Below are 8,352 nucleotides of genomic sequence, written 5' to 3' on the forward strand. Positions count from 1 at the left end.
AACTCCAGATAAAATCAGCTTTGAAAGAAATTACATACAAATGTGACATTCAAAAATACAGCCCCAATTCCAAAAAAAGTTGGGACGCTGTGTAAAATGTAAATAAATGTAAATAAAAACAGAATGCAATGATTTGATAATCTCGTAGACCCATATTTTATACAACAATATAACATAGAACACATATGAGATGTTGAAAGTGAAAGTTAGCATTTCATTAAAAACATGAACTCATTTAGAACCTGATGGCAGCAAAGCATCTCAAAAAAGTTGGAACAGTTTTCCATTTTGCCTCGGTCCACTGTAAACGAGCTTTGGACCAGAGAAGACGGCGGTGTTTCTGGATTGTGTTGACATGTGGCTTCTTGTTTGCATGATTTAACTTGAAATTTGTGGATTGCATGGCAAACTGTGTTCACAGACAGTGATTTCTGGAAGTGTTCCTGAGCCCATGCAGTGATTTCCAGTACAGAATCATGTCTGTTTTCAATGCAGTGCCACCTGAGTAGAGATAGCATCATCCCCAGTAGTGGACGACTCCTTTAACAAACGCACAACTAATCAGCTGCACCTACAGAATTATTTTGGGTTATATTTACATTAAATATAGACACATACTTGCCAACGATGGTTTAACTCACTTAGCACATGTAGTTGCAGATCGTCTGTCGACCTCCAGGCTTGGTGAAATTTCTCTTTAAACCTTTGGACCTCTGAGAGAAGTGGTTCTGCCTTGAACGTCTGCTTGAGTGACATATGCCAGGTATGCTGGTTAATGCACAGCATCAATCCTTTAGCCAATTACTATTGTGTTATCAAAATAATATATAATGAAATAAAAACACAATCATTCCCCTCAACACATCCTGTAGGAAAGGGTACTTCATTCTCTGGCAACCTGATTGTTCTACCTGTGTTACCAACAGCAAATGAGTCAAATCTGTCCTGTAATTATATTAATCTACTAAAATCATTTTCAGCCACTTTAGATCCAGTGATATGCAAACATCTGAGCACTCCTGGTAGAATTATGTGCGAAAATAAGTAAACAAATTCTCTGCAGAGAACACACTTCTGCATATTTTAACGCAGAATGTACTGAATTTAACATATTGGGTAAAAAATACAAAACAAATTTCCTCCAGAAAATCAATAATACAGGTAAATTGACCAGTAGTGTTTAAAATTTTGCATACGACTGTATATAACTTGGTTAAAGGCTATTATCTAACATGGCACATCAAGGGTTTATTGAGTGTATTGCAAGGTATATTCAGTAGAATTGCAATATAGTGCTTTACTTTGTATTGTGCAGCCCTGTTGGCTACATTATAAAATGCTATAAGTTGATAATTTATTGAGCTACAGACACTGGAACTTTGTGTACCATGCCATTATTTTGTAGAGTGAATAATAGAATTTTGTTCTGATCTCTTGAATCCTTTTGGCAGTGCTGTCTGACATCTGGGCAGCTTTCTCTACATCATAAAAAGGAAGTCACAGTGTCTCCAACTACAGATGTAGGATGACAATAATACTCAGTTGACAGGGAAAAAGGTGTTGTCAACAGGACGAGTGGAAGCTGGTTTAACCCATTTCTATTGTTTGGTAGATTAATTAATCAAAAAAAATTGACTATTAACATTAAACATGCGATGAATACATTTTAGGAAATATAATATCCAGCCAGTAATAAAAATACTTACTTTTTATTTGGAGTGAACCGAGTCAGATGCTCTGTTTCTGGTGTGATTTCTTCCAAATGAAGTTACCTGTACACACAAAGTCTCCGAAGCCTGAAGTGCAAAAAAAGTCTGGATAAATATTTACAGCTGAAACGTAAGTAGGAAGTGAAATAATGGACCAGCATAAGATGAAATGGTCTTGAAGCCTATCAGGAGTAGCCGGTTGCCTCATCACTAGTGGAATATGTTCTAATGTTTTTAGCTAAAACATCAGTTGAGTCAGTCGCTGTGCTGATGGAGTCATTTCTCTGATAGACAGCATAAATGTTCACATTTACATGATTTGGACTCATGCTTTTACTTATTGCTTCTCAGCTTTACTTGATGAATGTTTGGTCAATGCAACCTTTTTGAGTAAAACTCACATCATTCCTATTGGCTCTTACTCCCATATATTTGCATATGGGGAGTGTCTTTTTACTTCACAGTACATTTACCCTACTATCTGTGTGTCATCATTCTCCCCAGCCTACCTTCCCTTGGGTGTCAACTTTTTGTTCAAAATTTGTGACTCATCTCAATCAGTACTGATTGAAAATCAGTGTTGAGGGAGCCGAGTTACAAAGTTCCCACCTGCTGAGTGCGGTTCTGTGGTGGCTAAACACTACAGAGACTTCTGCACTCTGGGCTAAACTGTCAGCGTTTGGCAAGATGGTCCAGAGTAGTGTTACGTTAAATTGGTTACGACATTGTTATCAATGTTTATTATTGTCAAGTATCTGCAATACAGTGTAAATTTGTTACAATTATAACCTACACACCAGAAAAGATTAAAGAGCTTAAAGGGTTCTTTAGTAGAAAACGGTTCTATACAGAAAGATTGGACACACAAAGAACCCTCTGGCTGATTAAAGGGTCCTTTGCATCATAAAAGCGTAGAGAATGTGCTATAGATGGTTCTAAATGGAACCTTTTTGAAAGGGTTCTATATAGTACCAAAAGGGTTCTTCTATTGTTATGATGTCAAACTTGTGATAACAGAGGTGATATATAAAACCCTTTTCAGAAGGTTCTTGGATGTCTATAGAACCATCTACAACGTATTCTCCATCAATCTGAAGAACACTTTGAGCATGCAAAGGGTTCTTTGAGTGTTCATGGTTCTATATTGAACCATTTTATGTACTAAAGAACCCTTGAAGAACCATCATTTTTAAGAGTGTAGTTTTGCCAGGCAGTGAATTAAAATGATAATTTCTTAATAAACTATTATGCCGAAGTCCAAAAAGATTGATTTAAGATTAACGAAATGAATGGAGTTAGTACAATGTAATCAATACAACAGTAAACATGTTTGTTCATACTCAGTTCAGGAAATTCTTTATGATCAAATGATCTTAGTTACTTAAACAGTCTTAGGCAATTGTTTACCTCAAACCTTTTGAGTTGACTTACCTCCTCACGCTTTACAGCATGGAAGTACAAGAGGTGAGGGGTTTCTAACAAAGTGGACAGTAAGGCCCAATCCCATTTCACCCCTTTCCCCTACCACTTAGCCCTTAGCCCTCTGTTTTGCGCATTCACGTCTAGGGTTAGTGTGTCCCAATTTTTGTTGAGATGGAGGGGTAGGGCGAAGTGTTAGGGCTACATGGCCCTCCAAATGGAGGTTTTTTTAGAGGCACACTCCAAACATGTGTTATCAGAAAAAAAGAAAAACCGGCAAGATGGCTGCGCGAGCGACCAAAGAAACCCACAAGTGTGGGAATTTTCTCTGTTAAAAAATTATGTTAACCATCGTATTATCTTAGTTTAATGTCGTTTCAATGTATTATGGTCGTTTTCTTCATAACAAGCATAGAAAATTGATAATAGCATGCCAATGTTTCGGTAGCTAGCTAGCTAACCTTCCCGTTCCACCTTAAATAGTCCAGCAGTATTGACGCCTGAAGGGCCAGAATGTAACTGCTGCACCATTTATGGTGGAATGGAAAAATTCAAACAAGAAGCTGGTGAATAGCTGACTTCAGCTTCGTATCACCAAAGAATTAGCGGTGGGCGATAATAAATAATTGTCTTAAACCCCCTCTTCAGAGGTATATGATGCCCTAAATATAACTAAAGCCCAGCAGTGAGGTCGCTGAACTTTACCCTCCTCTGCTATCACTGAAGACGGGCTGGGTCGCCTACAGAGCACCGCTAGTAGCCTGCTAATGAAGCAAGTTTATTTTTTTTTTTTGAGGGTTGTCTCATTTCGTAGGGCAAGATTTCAATCACTGCCCCTTATAACTCAGTTCCAAGGGGTTAGGGTGACACTCGAAAACAAGGAGTAGGGGTAAAAAGAAAAAATGGGATTGGGCCTTAGTGTATATTCACAAAGTGCTACTACCACTGAAAACAAGAGATGTTAAACATTGAAAATGCTCTGCACAGTAGATGGTCTGTCCATCACTCTTACCCTTTGACCCCACTATATGAGGTGTCACTCTTTTGGGTGCTGAGGGAACTGGCATGAGAGAACTTAAATCAGTTGCATGCTTTACCTCAGGCCTGTGGAAGTGTAACGCTCTGGATCAGGAGGAACTTGTGGAAATGTATTAATGGCCCTGTCAAAAAGATTGAGGTCGAAAAGGAGAAGCACTTGAATTTCACAGTGTACAGCACAATACTAGACACACAAATTCAGCCACTTTCCTCAGACAGAAGAAGATGGCATTTCAGATCAATATGTCTGCTGAACTAAACGAAAACCTACTGCATAACCACGTCTGGTGAGAAGCACTGAAGCTGACTGCATAATCAAAATTCTTTCAGCTGTTTAGCATCTCTTACTGTACAACCCTGTTTCCAAAAATGTTGGGATGCTGTGCAAAATGTAAATAAAAATAGAATGCAATGATGTGCAAATCATATAAACTCTGTACTTAATTGAAAATGGATGGGGGCATGTTTACCACTGTGCTGCATCACCTCTTCTTATAACAACACACTGTAAGTGTTCAAGAACTGAGGAGACCGACTGCTGTAGTTTTGAACGTGAAATGTTTTCCCATTCTTATTTGATATAGGATTTCAGCTGCTCAACAGTTCGGAGTCTCCTTAGTCCTGTCCATCTCCTATGTCCTGTCAATGGGTCTGGACTGCAGGCAGGCCAGTTTAGCACCCAGACTCTTTTACTATGGAGCCATGCTGTTGTAATACATACAGTGAATGTGGTTTGGCGTCGTCTAGCTGAAATAATCAAGCCCTTCCATGAAAAAGACGTCAACTGGATGGCAGCATATGTTGCTCCAAAACTGTATATATATATTGTACAGCATTAATGTTGCCTTCACAGATGTGCAAGTCACCCATGCCATGTGCACTAATACATCCCCTTACTATCATTGATGCTGGCCTTTTGAATTGTGTGCTGATAACAAGCTTGTTGGTGTTTAGCCCAGAGGATGCGGTGTCCGTGATTTCCAAAAAGAATTTCAAATTTTGATTATCTGCTGTCTGAACTTTTTGGCCCTGTTCACACTTGGCATTAACATGCGTCCTGGGTCATTTGTGGACAGCACTATGCACAGGTGTGAACAGGATACAATGTACTTTGGAAAGGCACTGTAGTCTGAGGTGGTCAGGGGTGTGTATGATAGGATAGGATATATATAGGATGTATAGCCTGAACTCTAAAGCATTTTGATGCGTCTTCAACTTTAACTTCTTTAATTAGCAGGTTCATCACAGTAGAGACAAAAACAGCTGCATAGCTTCATTTTTGCCTCCTCAAACATTTACTCACATTACTGAGTCATGTGGTCTAAAAGTTTGTAGCAGAACTTTCATTTACACCAACATGGACACGCTGTACATTTTTCTCTGACAACAACAATAAGACACTGATGTAGTAAATGTTGGTGATACCTTCCTCCAGTCCTGAAATCACTGGGGGCACATTCAAGACACACGGAACTGCCAGATCACTCAAAATGGATGTTAATACCAAAGTGTGAACAGGGCCTTTGTTCCTAATGGCATTCGTTCCTGTTCCCAAAAGTATCAGGCAAAAAAATGGAAGAGAAACTTGTAGCCACAGTTCACATTTTCTTGTCAGAAGCTGGACAGTGTACACACTCAAACACGACCACAAGAGCTTTGAACACGCAGTCCATTGCCAGTAGTTAAGAGAGTGTAATTGTCTTTGCTCTGTGCGGGTGGGTAGGATGACCCTTGCTCCCATCACTCAGGGCAATGCTCACCAACATGGATGCCTGTTAGCTGATGTAACAGAATTTGTGGATAATGTTCTCCTCCAAGCATGTTGAGCTGTACAATGACGTTGTGTTTGTGGCAGTTCAAAAAGATGCAGTGGTGTTTCACGTGACCCAAAGGAAGCATGCTCTAGCCTTCATCCTCCCAGCTTGGTAGCATCATTTTGCTAGGGAGAGACCTAGCTAGCGGGTGGGAATTGGCCATGACAAAACTTGGGGAAAAATGGAGTATACCCCATCAAAAGTATCCCCAAACTTTTGATGGGCAGTGCATAGACTCTACATTGTTAAACCTACATTTGAATACCTTTTTTAGTCATTGGCCATCTTCTGTTTTTGATCACTAGATACCAATTGCAAATTTTAGTTTCTCAGTAGTCACAGATGGAAATGAAACATATTTTTAGATATGTGATCAATATGTTCACAAAATTCAATCACTGGAGACAAATGAAAAGGTGTGAAAATGCCAGGTGTGAATGGCTACACATCTCACTGTCCACTTATGATCAGATCACTCAAAATGGATGTTGATACCAAATGTGAACAGGGTTTGTTCCTAATGGCATTCACTCCTCTTTCTAAAAGTATCAAACAAAATGGGAATAGAAACTTGTAACCAGAGTTCACATTTTCTTACTTTCAATATGTTCCAAAATAGATATATTGTTTTTGGTGCGTCTCTTTTATTGCATTTGTTGCCACTTAAACTTCAGAGACAACTATTTTGATGACCCCCAGTCCAATGGGAGTAGCTTAATGCTGGGTTTTACAGCCTTTTATAGGCTATTTTTTTGCATTTTATAGGCTATACCACCCTCTTCACCCCTTTATGTCCCAAGGTGTTTGTGGATATTTCCACTATTCTATAGATTTTACCACCCAGCTTCCGGGGATGTTCCACACTGTTGGACGTTGCACAGTAAAGCATCTAAAGCCTTTTCTTAGACATGCAGCACTATATGCACATTTCTATGTGTTGACAATGACAATTGCAAGGCCTAGTGAGTAAATAAGTACTTAAATGTTATTATTATTGTTATTATTATATGCTAAGGCTTATTATTCCGCAGCTACAGGGACTTCAGTAGTTTTGGAATGGGATGTCCAACAAGCTCATATGGGAGTGATTTAGGTGTCCACATACATTTGGCCATATAGTGTAGCTGTACCAGATGTGGCTGTTTTGATGAAAGTGAGATCAGCTGGTCATACACATAACAAGTCATTTATTTCATTTTGTTTATTTCTACAAGCTTTATTCAAATACCAGATTTGTAAAAAGATACACCACTGAATTAGTTAGATTCACCTTTGCTTTCAAGTTGACATTGTACAGTCTGCCCTGTTCTGCCCTCCTGCCCCCAAAATATTGTCACCCTAGGTTTACCTGAAGTATAATCTTGTCTAGATAGGTCTGCACAAATACATGGCTGAGTCGCTGAAAATACCCTAAGATATGAGGTTGAGATCCAGGCAACCCCCACCCCTCTATGAGTCCTCAATCCTCCAAACAATGGTATCTTGTCAAGTAAAATATTATAGAATATAGTCAATAAGTCTAATATTTCTCCTGTTGAGATTGTTGTAAGCTTATTTTAAGACAAGTTTTACTTGTTTTAAGTAATTTTATTCAGTAAAATTCTCACTACATTGGCAGATAATTTTGCTTGTTTTAAAAAATGTGCTTGAAACCAGCAAAATTATCTGCCAGTGAAATAATTTAACTTGATAAAATTACCTAAAATAAGTAAATAATGTCTAGAAATAGACTAAATAATCTTATAATAAGTGAACAACCATCTCAAAATGGGAAATTTTATATATTTGGACTAGATTTAAGATCATTTTGCTTGACAAGATATCATTTTTTGCAGTGTATTTATTGATGCTGAATCCATTTTTTTTTCAATATGTTAAATTCAGCAAATAAACAGTAATTGTGCATTGAAATGTGCAGACGTGTGTTCCCTGTCTGGTGCGTTAACTTACTTTCACTTTGAAAATCAACAAAACCTCATTTGACCAGGGGTGCATAAACTTTTTCATACAAATGTATGCTTTCTGAACACAATGCTCAGCCCCCCCACCCCCTCCACCTCCCCACCTCAGTGGCAGGGCCCATGAAAGCTCTTCCTTCATGAGTGACACTGGGCCTGGAGCCTGCCCTGACTGCTGCGATAAATTTAGTGTCAAGGTGTTTTTCAGATTGAAGGACTTCAGATAAAGTCTGAATGAAGCTCATATGTTTGGTAGTAATGGAGAATAGCAGCATCATAGTGGGCTATTGTTTAGAACGAGGGACATGCTCACCAAAAGGGAACACAAACGGCACAGAACTTTAGCTACGCCATTAAAAAGGTGCCACAAAGGGTTCTTCGAGCAATGCCAGAACCACTGAAATAAAGAACCAC

Source organism: Colossoma macropomum, unplaced genomic scaffold, assembly GCF_904425465.1.
Source record: "Colossoma macropomum unplaced genomic scaffold, Colossoma_macropomum, whole genome shotgun sequence".
NCBI lineage: Eukaryota > Metazoa > Chordata > Actinopteri > Characiformes > Serrasalmidae > Colossoma > Colossoma macropomum.